Source organism: Sturnira hondurensis, unplaced genomic scaffold (genome assembly GCF_014824575.4).
Source record: "Sturnira hondurensis isolate 20B ecotype Veracruz unplaced genomic scaffold, ASM1482457v3 Scaffold0016184, whole genome shotgun sequence".
NCBI classification, from domain to species: Eukaryota; Metazoa; Chordata; class Mammalia; order Chiroptera; family Phyllostomidae; genus Sturnira; species Sturnira hondurensis.
Window position 1 is genome coordinate 2,242,218 of NW_028088815.1, and position 14,311 is coordinate 2,256,528.

At 39.0% G+C, this 14,311-nt stretch overlaps 1 pseudogene; it reads left to right on the plus strand.

Moving 5' to 3' along the window:
• Window positions 1-3,802: 3,802 nt before the first annotated feature.
• On the plus strand, window positions 3,803-5,522 carry LOC119000682 (lupus La protein homolog; annotated as a pseudogene).
• The last annotated feature ends 8,789 nt before the right edge of the window (window positions 5,523-14,311 follow it).

The following is a 14,311-nucleotide window of genomic DNA, read 5'->3' on the forward strand; positions in this document are numbered from 1 at the left end:
GACAGTACAGGTTAGTAACTGGGTGTAGCGCGTCAGTAAATAGAGTAATAGAAGTCAGGCACCTGTAAGGTGGTCTAAGGTCCGAGAGATGTGTTATGAAGTATTACTGTTGTACAGAACAGCCCTAATTTACACTAATATTAGAGGAACCCTCAAGTGATAAATTCTATGTGATCTGTCTAAATGGGGGTTATAGAGCTTGGGTAGTATAGCAAAGGAAAGCACGTGAAGTATAGAAAATCAGCAAAACACTGTGGAGGAAGGAGCAGTGGGAACCTGTCAGGTAGTACAGTATACCCAGCCAGGATTAAAAAACCTGTACAGAAAGAGGTGGGATACAAAGATATTCTTGAAATGAAAAAAGGAGTAAGAATAATGCAAAAATAATAATAATACACCCCAAAAGAAAACTACGCAATGCAGAAACAAACAATCTGACACACACACACGCAAAAGTCAGGAGAAAAGGGGAATAAGTGGAAAATTTGGGAAGAACAGAAGGACTAAAACCGGACAAAAAGGAGAAGAAATGAGGGACAGAGTATTGAAAGACAGAGCAACAATACAGTTTACAATATATAAGATTAATTACAAAAGAGGTTGCGAGAGAAAATGAAAAAATAAAAATAAATTAAATAAAATAAATAATAAAAGAAAAAATTTAAAAAAAGAAAGAAAAAAAGGGGGAATGGAACACACACACACACACACACACACACACACACTCTAGAGAAGGAGGCAAAAAGAAAAAAAAAAAATGAACCACCCTTCCTTTGTTGGTTTCAAATTGTCCAAACCGGTTTTTCTGGTTGCTGCGTCTCTGAGGGCAGCTTTGCAGGCTGGAGCTAGCAGGATGCTGATTGGTCTGTGGTCACGCCACGAGAAGCTGCCTGTGGCCCTTGGTATCGGGCACCGTCCTTCTCTGAGGGACGCAGGCTTTCCCAACAGAGACTTCTCCACAAAGCCTGTCTCTCAGCCCAGCCCAATCCCAAAAGACCAGCACTGACAGTGTCCCTCTTAAATCCCTCAGGCTTGCGGGCCCGCGGGCCAGCTGGCCGGCGGGCCCGCAACCGCAGTGTCCGAAGCTGCCACCCTCTACGTTAACCCAAGCCCTCGGGTCTCTGTCCAGCACCAATCTGCCCGCCTAGACGGGGAGGGGAGAGTCAGTTCTCTCCCGAGGAGTGCGCTGACAGTCCACTGGACGCCGGCCCTCCAGCGTTCACCCCGTCACGGGCACCCCGGCCCTGGATTCAGACAGGGCTCCTGTTTCCCCCTGATGGTGCCAGCTCCCTTTGCGCGCCAATTCTCGTTGGTACTCACACTCCACCAGAGTTCGCCTGCCCTGGGAGCGCCCGGCCCAGGCGCAGCCCGCAGCCTCCCCCCGGGCGCGCAGCCGCTTTTGTCTTTACTGGCCTTCTGGATTCCTTGCTGACCTGCCACTGTTTGGTTCCTCCGTTACACTCTCTGGTCTCCTATTTTCATAAATGTTGGGGAACTGTTGGTTGATTATGCTATTCTTTGGTAGATCTGCCCGGATTTTCCACCAGATGCACAAGAGCTGGGTTCCCTAGGTGCTACTCTGTCGCCATCTTAACCCTCCTCTCCTCCCATGCCCTTTTTGAACCTTACAAATTCTTGGGGGGTGTTGTGGCAAACAGGAAAGCCTTGGCCATCAAAGGTCACATTCCATAAAACTTCAGAGTTTATATTATTTAATGCATCCATATTTTTGCCTGGCCTTCCAAGAAACTGTAATTAAAAAGTAAAAGCAAAGAACTAGAGAAGGCTGAGATTTTTGGTACATTTATTTGTCCTTTTTAACCACATGATAATAATAGCTTCTATTTTTTAATTTGTGCCAATGTACTAGCATCGAGCTGAATAGTTTGGTACAACAACCCCAAAATCTAGGTACAATTGCTATTTCCAATTTACCCAAAAGGAACTGGGACTCAGAAAAGCTAGTTTTCCTAGGGATGTCTGACTTCAAAGCTGGTTGTGTATAATATTGGTCTTATTACATAGCTTCTAATTTATGACTTTTATTTTTAAAAGGTTATTATCATTTTATCTTTTACTATGTGCTACTCAAATCCTTCTGGGAAGTAGAAATGATGTCAATTATAAATAAATATTTCCAAGACAGACAAACTATATGAAGTCCGCAGATTAGAGTAAAAAAAAAGTAACCTAGGCAAGTAATGAACTGAACACAGACAATAAAACACTAATCTGAAAATACAACCCATAGGTGCAGTTCACAACCAAATATCTAATGTTCACTGCCATGGCTGCATTATTTATGGAAAACAATATGGGACCTCTTTTTCTAGTCAATATAGCTCAAAAGGCTTCTACAGAACATCAAGGAATGAGATTTTTTTAAGGTGAAATCTACTTTAAAAACTTGAAAAGTGAAATTAATACACCAAGTTGGGAAAGACTGACACTATCTAAGATTCTGTGTCCTGAATATGATAACATTTAGAAAAGCCATCTGCTTTATCTGTCTCTCTACCATGACTGATACCAAATTATGTGACCTCATTTTTTCAGCCTAAGACCCTGATTCCTGCCAAAATGTATATAGTTGTGGGAGGACTAACAATATTCCCTCCATCACTGAGAACTTCATTATAATAATACTTCTTCCCTCAGAAGAGAGAATTTAAGAACAGAGGAACATGAAACACTTCATGCATCAGGTAAGTACAAACAGGGAAGAACTACTTCACAATTTGTGTGGAGTAATTTCAGGTATACCTTTAGCTGTTTGAGCTGACATTCTTCAGCCTTCACATTCTCCAGCCCTTGAGCCTTCCAAAAAAGTAAGCCGTCTGACAGAGAGCTAAACAGTTATTATTTACTCAGCAATTACATTGTAAATAACCTTATAGACACGTAAGATGAAAAATACTGATTTAGTCTTTTTTCTTTTGTGATACTTCATTAGAATTTTTGAAGATTGACTAGAAAATGCAATTCTGCAATCATGGCCATAGAGGTTGATGCATCCACTTGGTCTGCTACACCTGGTTCATAAACAAGGCCACTGAATGCCAACACAAACAGGCTTGAGTACATTTGTTTAAAATTAGTTTTAGGTGGATTTTCTGCAAAATAGGATTTCAGGGGGGGGAAGGCAAAAGAAATATTTGAAAAAAGACTATTTAAAATACATTAAAGGAATAAGCAATTGAAACATAGTTTCAGGAACTTTCGTAAGTGACTGGTAGACCCATGAGTGAGGGGGGGAAAGTTTGTTGTTTTACATCACTGAGAAATAGTATGATTGCTCTTTACAGTATTATTGCAACATGTACTGCTAGAATTCACAACATAAAATGACTATTAGAAAGGATTTATCAGCTGACAAGTGATTTCAATAATTCCTATTCTATGGAAGTAGATATAGGCTCACTAACTAATGAACCAAAGTGAAGAAAACCATGGCCCAAATGCAAGTGGGGGAGTAGCAGACTAACCAGTAAGTCTCTAAAGAGTCTTCACACTTAGACATGTGAGGGACACGGACATGAGGCATGAGACTCAAAACAGTAAGAGCTCAAGTGAAAGTCATAGATACCTCCTTCATTCACAGGTGCATATTGGGTGTCTACTCTCCACAGAGAAAAAAAGAGGAATGAGAAAGAAAAATAAAATAGGATGAAAATAAAGAAAAAAAAGACAAAACCACAAATCTCTGTTTTTAATTGAATCAGAGAGAAGATGTACTACTACAATTACTCTTAGTGATCCTGTGGCCTGGTTCTACAGGACCTTGACCTTAAAGATAGCCACAATGGCCAAAAATAATGATGAAAAAAATGGCTGCTTTGGGTGCCAAAATCTGTCATCAAATTGTTATGTTGGTGACTTCAGTTTGCCATGGGACAAATTTTTAAAGAAAAAATCAAACTGGATTAAAGCTGCATACTTTTACTGATAAACAAGCAAGAAAAATATAACCAGAGACATTGAAATAAAGAACAAACTGACAGTTACTAGAGGGGAGTGGTATAACAGGGGGAAGAATGGAAAGGGTCATCAAGGATCCTGTATAAAGGACCCATGAACAAAACCAAACAGGGGAAGGACTGAGGATGGAGTGGGGAAAAGGGGTAGAGGGAAATGGAAACAACTGTACTTGAAAAACAAAAGAAATAGTGACAAAATTCAGTAAGTTAAACTGTCTAAAAATAAACCTTAATGTAATAGAAAAAACATTGAACAAATCGAAGCTAGAACTCAGGGAAACAAGTGAAGATAAAACTAAAATCAGATTTCCAAACAAACCACTCCCTGAAGTGACTGAGTATAAAAATTGTGTTTAAAAAATCTGTTTACATTAAAGTCTTCCCTCCTGATTCAACCCTTGATGTCACAAAAGCATGGTTAGAAGGTAGAGATCAAATATTATGTATTCAGATAAGGATGTTGTACAAAACATTTAAGGGATCAATATTTGCTGTGTTTGATAGCACTGAATCTGCTAAAAATTTGTGGAGATCTCTGGGAAAAACACAAAGACTCACATCTGCTAATACTTTTCAACGATGCGATTGCAAAATAAGAGAGAGAGAAAAAAAGGAGGAGGAGGAGAGGGAAAAGGAGGATAAGAAGAAGAACAAAAATAGAAGTTAAATTATAAGGTAGCCCTATCCAGGTGGTTCAATTGGATGGAGTGTTGTCCCATATGCCAAAATGTTGTGGGTTCAAAACCTGGTCAGGGCACATACCTGGACTGCAGGTTTGAGCCCCAGTCAGGGCGCATATGAGAGGTGGTTGATTTATTCTCTCTCACATCAATGTTTCTCTCTCACATCAATGTTTCTCTCTTTTTCTCTTTCTCTCCCCCTTCCTCTTGCTCCATAATCAATAAAAGCATATCCTTGAGTGAGGATTTAAAAATACAATTTAAATTGTAGGCTAAACAAGAGCAAAAAGAAAAACAAAAGTTAACAGAAAATGCTGAAATGAAATCTCTAGAAGGAAAAATTGGTTGTTTGCTGAAATTTTCAGGGAACTTAAATGTTCATCCTTCCCTCAGATCATGGTGAAATAAAATGGACAGATTTTGTCACAGGAGCAAACGGGAGAATAATTCCATACAAAGAAAAACCTAAGAAAGCATTGGATAAGGCCAAATATGCAAATAATGATAACCTACAATTATGGAATACAGAAGTGACATGAGAAATACTAAACAGAGATGTGGAAAAAGGAGCACTGAAAACATCACAGATGATCAACAAGAATCTTTAAACAAATGGAAGACAAAAGGTCATAGACTTAAAGGAATAAAGGGAAATAGTATTTCCCTGTAGCTTTATTATAAGGAAATAAAGCTACCCAGACTGAGTCTACTGAAGTACAGTTTCACGGCAAAAAAAATCCACCTAAATTTGATAGTGATGAAAATGGTGCATCTGCATCAATAGAAAGAGCAAGAGAAGAAATAGACAACAAATGAACCTATATCATAACAGCAGAAAACAGAAAATGAGACCAAAGACCAGTAGTTTAGTAAATAAATTTTTTATTCATTTTAATTAGGTTTTCACCTGGTTTTGTCTTTGGAGGCTTTTAAAGAGAAAACTGAATTAAATCCACTTCAATGTCCACCTGTAAGAAAGGAAAACTTTTTGTTTTTTAAACAAAAAGAAGAAAAGAAGGAAGACACAAGAATTTTAAAAAATGAGGAGAGGCTTAGGAACCTCCAGGACATCTTTAAACGTTCCAACATCTGAATCATAGGGGTACCAGAAAGGGGAAGAGGAATAGCCATGAGTGGAAAACTTATTTGAACAAATAATAAAGGAGACCTTCCCCAGTCTGGCAAAGGAAATGGACTTCCAGGAAGTCCAGGAAGCTCAAAGAGTTCCAAAGAAGTTGGACCCAAGAAGGAACACACCAAGGCACATCATGATTACATTAGCCAAGATGAAAATGAAGGAGAGAATTCTAGAAGCAGCAAGAGATCAGGGGTCAGTCACCTACAAAGGAGTTCCCATCAGACTGTCAGCTGATTTCTCAAAAGAGACCTTACAGGAAAAAAGGGGCTGGAAAGAAGTATTCCAAGTCATGAAATCCAAAGACCTACATCCAAAATTGCTCTATCCAGCAAAGCTTTCATTTAGAATGGAAGGACAGATAAAGTGCTTCTCAGATAAGATCAAATTCAAGGAGTTCATCATCACCAAGCCCTTATTATATGAAATGTTAAAGGGACTTATATAAGAAAAGAAGATGAAAAATATGGACAGTGAAAGGACAGCAAACTCACAGTTATTAACAACCACACCTAAAACAAAAGCAAACTAAGAGGACAGCTAGATAGGGAGAAGAACCATAGAAATGGAGATCACATGGAGGGTTAGCAACAGGAGAGTGGGAGGAGGAGAAGGGGGAAGAATGTACAGAAAATAAGTAGCATAGATGGTAGGTAGAAAATAGATAGGGGGGAGGGCAAGAATGGTAGGGGAAATATAGAATCTAAAGAACTTGAGACACGTGGTCATAAACTAAAGGGGAGGAATGGTGGGGGAGGGGGTGTGCAGGGTGGAGGGGAATGAAGGGGGAAATAGAACAACAACTGTAATGGTATAATCAATAAAATATATTTTAAAAAACTACGGTACATTTACACAATGGAATTCTATGCAGCAGAAAGGAAGAAGGAGCTCCTACCCTTTGCAACATCATGGATGGAACTGGAGAGCATTATGCTGAGTGAAATAAGCCAGGCGGTGAAGGACAAATACCATATGATATCACCGTTAACAGTAATCTAAATAACAAAACAATCAAGCAAGCAAAATATGACCAAAGACACTGAAATACAGAACAGGCTGACAGGGACCAGAGGGGAGAGTGGGGAGAATCACAGGGGAAAAGGGAAAGGACTCACAGGAACAAGTATAAAGGACACATGGACAATAACTAAGGTGAGGGGTGGAAATGGGAGGGAGGTGAGGAGCACTGGTGGGGCAGGGCTGAGATTATAAGACAGAAAACTGTACTTGAACAAGAATTAAATTTAAAAAAAAGAAATTCTAAAAGAAATAAGATATGGTACTGAGAATGTATCTTAACTATTTGGGGAGTGCAGAGCATGAAGGACTTTTTAAATAATTTGTCAAATGTTCTATTGATACTCATCTTGCCCTAAATAATGGGAAGCAAGAAGTCTGCTCAGCAAATTGTTGACAAATAGGAATTTTAACCCTTTTTTACTTTCATTTTCTTCAACCTACTCATCTGTATAAGGATGAGGGCCAATTCTAGATTCTAGACCACAAGTAAAAAGTCCAGAAAAATGGATAGCATATGGAGGCTGGGTATTAAGCAGGAAGGAGAGATTTCAACAAGAGTGAAAACACTGAAGAAAAGAAAGAGGTGGGCCCTGGCTGGTGTGGCTCAGTGGATTGAGCGCAGGCCTGCGAACCACACGATCGCGGTTTGATACCCAGTCAGGGCACATGCCTGGGTTGCAGGCCAGTTCCCAGCGGGGGACTCATGAGAGGCAACCATACATTGATATTTCTCTCCTTCTATCCTTCCTTTCCCCTCTAAAGATAAATAAATAAAATAAAAATCCTTTAAAAAAAAAAAAGAAAGAGGTGGGTCAAAAATGAAGGAAGCTTGGCTTTCTAATTTTCTGATCTCACAGGAACCTTTACTTATTAATTGTATTTTTTCCATTATGATATATCCCCCTTATAGCCCCTCCCACTACCATCACCACATTGTTGTTCATGTCCACAATTTCTTTTTTCTTTTTTGTTCAATTCCTCCACCCCCAAACACCCTCATAGCTGTCATCCTGCTATCTATGAATCTGTCTTTATCTTACTTGAGTGTTCAGTATATTCATTAGATTCCACATATGAATGAAGTCATATGGTATTTGTCTTTCACTAGCTGGCTTATTTCACTTAGTATAACATTCCCCAGGTCCATCCAGGCTGCTGCAAAAGGTAAAATTTTCATCTTTTTATGGCTGAGTAGTATTGCATTGTGCAAATGTCACCTAGTTATTTTATTTACTCACCTACCAATGGACACTTCAGCTGCTTCATAACTAGGCAATTGTAACTAACACTGCAATGAATATAGGGTGCTTATGTTGTTTTGAATTAGTGTTTTGGGTTTCTTGGGATAAATTCCCAGAAGTGTAATTACTGGGTCATTGCAGTTCCACTTTTAATTTTTTGAGGAATCTCCATGCTGCTTTCCATAGCAGCTGCACCAATCTTTATTCCCACCAACAGTGCAAAATAGAACAGAATCAAGAGCCCCAAGATAAATCTACAACTTTATAGTCAATATCAATAGCGACGTGCTGGGAGCCACCTAAGGGCACACCAGTGAATGGATATATCAAAACACTATGGTACATTCACACAATGGGATACTGTGCAGCAGAAAGAAGGAAAGAACTCCTACCCTTCACGACAGTATGGATGGACCTGGAGAGCATTATGCTAGTAAAATAAGGCAGGCAGTGAAAGACAAATACTGTATGATCTCACCTATAAGCGGAACCTAATCAACACAACAAACAAGCAAGCAAAATATAACCAGAGACATTAAAATAAAGAACAAACTGACAGTAACCAGAGGGGAGGGGCTGAAAATAATGAGGGAAAATTGAGGAAGGTCCACCAGGGAACATGTATAAAGGACATATGGACAAAGCCAAAGGGAGCAGGTTCAAGGGTGGGAGGCAGGGATGGGTGTGTCAGGAGGGTCATGGTGGGGTGAAAATGGAGACTACTGTATATGAACAAAAATTATAATAATAATAATTGACAGAGGAAGCAAGCACATATAATGGGCTAAAGATAGTTTTTTCAATAAATGGTGTTGGGAAAATTGAACAGATACATGCAGAAAAAGAAACTAGACCACGTTCATACACCACACACGAGAATAAATTCAAAATAGATTAAAGATTTAAATGTTAGCCCTGGGTGGTGTAGCTTAGTGGATTGAGCACAGGCCTGCAAACCAAAGGGTCACTGGTTTGATTCCCAGTCCAGAACACAGCTGTGGGTTGCTGACCAGGTCCCCAGTATGGGGCACGTGAGAAGCCATGACACATTGACGCTTCTCTCCTTCACTTTCTTCTTACCTTCCCCTCTCTCTAAAAAGAAATAAATAAAACTTTTTTTTAAAAAAAGACTTAAATGCTAGACCCAAAGCCATAAAATTCCTAAAGAAACATATGCAGTAAAATCTCAGACATTGCTCAGAACAATATTTTTTCTGATATATCTTCTCATTGAGGCATGGGAAACAAAAGAAAAACTAAACAAATGGAACCACATCAAACTAAAAAGTTTTTGCACAGCAAAGGGAAACATCAACAAAATAGAAACACAACTCACAGAATGGGGCAACATATTTTCCAACACATCTGATAAGGGGTTAATATCCAAAATTTATAAGGAGCTTAAAAACTCAATACCAAATAAGTAAACAACCCAATTTAAAAAATGGGCAAAAGACCTGAATAGACACTTCCCCAAAGAGAACAGGCAGATGGCCACTACCGGTATAAAAAAATGCTCAATGCCACTAATCATCAGAGAAATGCAAACTAAAACCACAATGAGATATCATCTCACATCTGTCAGAATGGCTATCATCAATAATTTAACAAACAAGTGCTGGCAAACATGTGGAGAAAGGGGAACCCTTTTGCACTGTGGGTGGGAATGTTGATTGGTGCAGCCACTGTGGAAAGCAGTATCGAGATATCTCAAAAAGTTCAAATGGATCTACCTTTTGACCCAGTCATTCCACTTCTGGGAATACAAGGTCTATCTAGAAACTATCCAGCCATGTAATATAAAAAATAGAGACATTTATTGAAGAACACAAGAAACATTGTACATAGGACAATGACACCTCAGTCCCCTTCACAGTAGGCACCTTGGGACCTCACACAGTTCTCCCAGTCACCATCAGCAGCCCCATTGTATTTTCCTGAATCTCATAAAATGTCTGAAATCTCTTCCCTTTCAAAGGTGATTTTAATTTGTGGAAAATCCAGAAGTCACAGGGCACCAAATCTGTGTGTAGGGGGGGCTGAGTTACCTGAGTGATTTGATGTTTCACAAAAAAACTCTACATGAGATGTGATGTATGAGCGAGTATGCTGTCGTGGTGAAGCTTCCAGTCACCTGTTGCCCAAAGCTGTGGCCTTCTGAATCATCTGAATAGTTTCCATGGAAAAATGTTCAAGCTTAATGCAAAATTTTATGCAGATTTATTGCTTTACTCACTCATTTTGAATGCAACAGCCAAACAGAACACATACTCACTCAACAGCATCTACCACCTCCATTGACTCACCCCCAGTGAGTTGTTATTCATGCATGAACATTCCAGTCCACTTTCCTTGCCTGCCAGGTTACACTGATGTCATGCAAACTGTTCCCATTATATTAACAACAGCTGGTTTTTTTCTGGACAGAACTTATAAATTTGAAAGAAACCAAATCGCTAATTCGAAAGAATGTAAGTAACCCAATTTTCATTGCAGCACTATTTACAACCGCCAAGGTATGGAAACAGCTCACATGTCCATCAGTAGGTGAGGGGATAAAACAATTATGGGACATTTACACGATGGAATACTACACAGCTGAAAAAAGAAGAAATTCTACCCTTTGTGACAGTATGGATGGACCTAGAGAACATTGTGCTAAGTAAAATAAGCCAGTTAGAGAAAGACAAATACCATATGATTTCATTCATATGTGGAATCTGATGAACACCTGTGCTAACTAGGAAAACAGACAGACCCATTGATAGAAAGCAGGATGAGTGATGGAGTGATGAGTGTAGCTTGTCCACAAGCTACAACATGAACATTGAGAACATTATACTAAGTAAAATAAGCCAATCACAAGAAGACAAATACTGTGCAATTCCAGTTATATGAAGTATCTAGAGTAGTCAAATTCATAAAGACAAAAAATATAATGGTCTTTCCCAGAAGCTAGGGGGAGGGGAGAATGGAGAATTACTGTTTAATGGATATAGTATTTCAGTTTTGCAGATGAAAAGTTCTGGATATGCATTGCACACCAATGTGAATCTACTTAACACTAATGGACTGCACTCTTAATAGTGGGTAAGAAGGTAAATTTTATACATTGTGTATATTTTACCACAATTGTAAACAAGCAAACAATAAGCTGCTATTTTATTAGATGAAAAAGACTTTGAGAAAGAAGTGAAATTACTGCAGGTAATCCTTGACAGAGAGGGGGATTGGGATCTGGAATTCTTGAGAAAGGATTCAGAGGCAAAGGGAGCAACATTTAGAAATTTGATCAGAATCCACTGGCATGCTCTCAGTGGATTCCAACATATTGAGGAATAGAACTGGGAAAATGTGAACTTATTTACGGCAGAATTTGAAATAGGTCTAGAAGGTGGGAGACTGAAGAGGGTGAGGGTCTTGAAGCTAAGGGGATGGCTTTTGGTGCAGATGAACATGAAGGGTAACAGCAAGCTGCCATAAGGCTTTGAAAAGGGAGGTCAGAGCAGCAAGTGAGAAAAAAATTGGCATCTGTGTGAAGGATTGACCACAGGGGAGCCATGCTAGAAGTGGGGAAGCCAGTGAGGTATGAGTTGTGACTACTAGTGTTGGAACACAAGCATTTCTTTACCATTAAATTGATCTTACCACAATGTCACAGTAGTTACCCAGTCCTACAATAAAATGGTTCAGTATTTTACAGTAAGAAATCTCCAAGAAAGCCCCAATATTCAAGTTCTAGATGCAAAAGAAAAATATAGGAGAAAGAAAGCCTTAAGAGAAAAAAAAAAAAACAAAGAGAAATATAAAAACTAACATATCAGTTCAGTGATCTGTATTAGAGAACTAGCATTCCTTTCCTTCAAAAATTAGGTGGAATATTTAACTCCAGCAAAAAGTAGTTTTAATATTTCACACATTAATGAGTATTTCTTCCCCAAACTGTTAATTAAATCGCCAAAAATTTTTCTGGGACAGAATACCATGCACAAAAGCAAAAGACAGAAAGAGGAAAGTACCAAACATCTTATGAATAGTAAGTGCTCCATTCCCATTGGAGTATAGGGCATGAGTGAGTTCAAAGAACATGTGTGCTTGTATGTGCAGATTCATGTGGGTGCATATATGTGCACACAGTGGGAAACATAGGAGAGAAGCAAACAGACTGGAGAAAATGATGATGCTGACTTACACATAGACTTTATTATCAAAGATGTTTTCTGGCAAAAATGAGCTAATGAAAGAGCATGAATACGGCTAAAAGAAACCTATACTTAAACTCCAGTTCCAGACACTATTTTGTGACTTTCACAAGTAACTTTTGCCCATGAAGTTTAAATAAATACATTCCTAACTCCAGATGAATGCATTTAATGAAAATGTTGAGAGGATTACAAATAATATATAAGAATACATAATACGTACTGAAAAAATAGACTTCTGGCCAAGATGGAGGTACAGGTAGATACACTTTGCCTCCTTGCACAACCAGAAGAAGGACAACAACAAATTTAAAAACAAAAATAACTAGAACCGACAGAAAATTGAACTGTATAGAAGTTCAACAACCAAGGAGTTAAAGAAGAAATATTCATCTAGAGTAGTAGGAGCTGTGGAGTCAGGGAGCTGGTATAGAAATGACTCACAGCAGCTTGAGGATCAGGGCTGCAAGGCAGCGATTGGCAGAGTAGGAAGTCCTACATTTGTGTGGAGATAAACTAGGATGAACAACTGGGGAGTGAGACAGACCAAGCAAACCAGGGTTCTAGTATAGGAAAATAAAGCCTTAAAATCTCTGACTGAAAAAACCTGTGGGAGTTGAGGTGTCAGGAAAAACACCCAGTTTCATAGGAGAGTTTGTTGGAGAAGCACACAGGGTCTTAGAACATACACAAAACCACCCACCCCAGAATCAGCACCAGGTGGGCCCAATTTGCCTGTGGATAGCAGAGGAAGTGACTAAAAGCTGGCCAAGAGCTGAGCAAGCAGCATTGTGCCCTCTCAGACCCATTCACCACATATATCTCCACAAGACAGTGATGTGAATTGCCCTGCCCTGGAAAATACCTAAGGCTCCACCCCTTACTATGTAACAGGACATGGAGACAAAAAAGTATGGCCTAAATGAAAGAACAAATCAAAGCTCCAGAAAAATACAACTAAGTGATGAAGAGATAGCCAAATTATCAGACACATAGTTCAAAATACTGGTAATCAGGATGCTCACAGAAATGGTTGAGTATGGTCACAAAATAGAGGAAAATGTGAAGGCTATGAAAAGTGAAATAAAGGAAAATGTACAGGGGACCAACAGTGAAGGGAAGAAAATCTGTACTCAAATCAAAAGTTTGGACCAGAAGGTAGAAATAAACATTCAACCAGAACAGAATGGAGAAATGAGAATTCAAAAAAAAAAAAATGAGGAGAGGCTTAGGAACCTCCAGGACAACTTTAAATGTTCCAACATCTGAAATGATTCCAAAATGGGTGGCAGAAAGAGAAGAGAAAGAGCAAAAAAATGAAAACTTATTTGAACAAATAATCAAGGAGGACTTTTCTAATTTGGAAAAAGAAATACATTTCCAGAAGTCCAGGAAGTTCAAGGAGTGCCAAAGAAGCTGGACCCAAGGAGGAACACACCAAGGCACATCATAATTACATTGCCCAACATTAAAGAAAAGAAGAGAATCTTAAAAGCAGCAAGAGAAAAGGAGACAGTTACATACAAAAGAGTTCCCATAAGACTGTCAGCTGATTTCTCAAAAGAAACCTTGCAGGTAAGAAGGGGCTGGAAAGAAGTACTCAGAGTCACGAAAGGCAAGGACCTACATCCAAGAATGGTCTATCCAGCAAAGCTATCATTTAGAATGGGAGGGCAGATAATGTGTTGCCCAGATAAGGTCAAGTTAAAGGAGCTCATCATCATCAAACTTTCATTATATGAAATGTTAAAGGGACTTATCTAAGAAAAAGAAGATAAAAAATATGAACAGTAAAATCACAACAAACTCACAACTATCAGCAACTGAACCCAAAAATACAAAACAAAAACAAAAATGAACTAAGCAAAAATCTACACAGAAACAGAGTCACAGAAATAGATATCATATGGAGGGTTATCAGTGGGGAGAGGATGAGGAGAATGGGGGAAAAGGTACAGGAAATAGGAAACATAAATGGTAGCTACAAAGTAGACAGGGGAAGGTTAAGAATAGTATGGGAGATAAACAGGAAGATGGCGGCGGAGTAGGATAA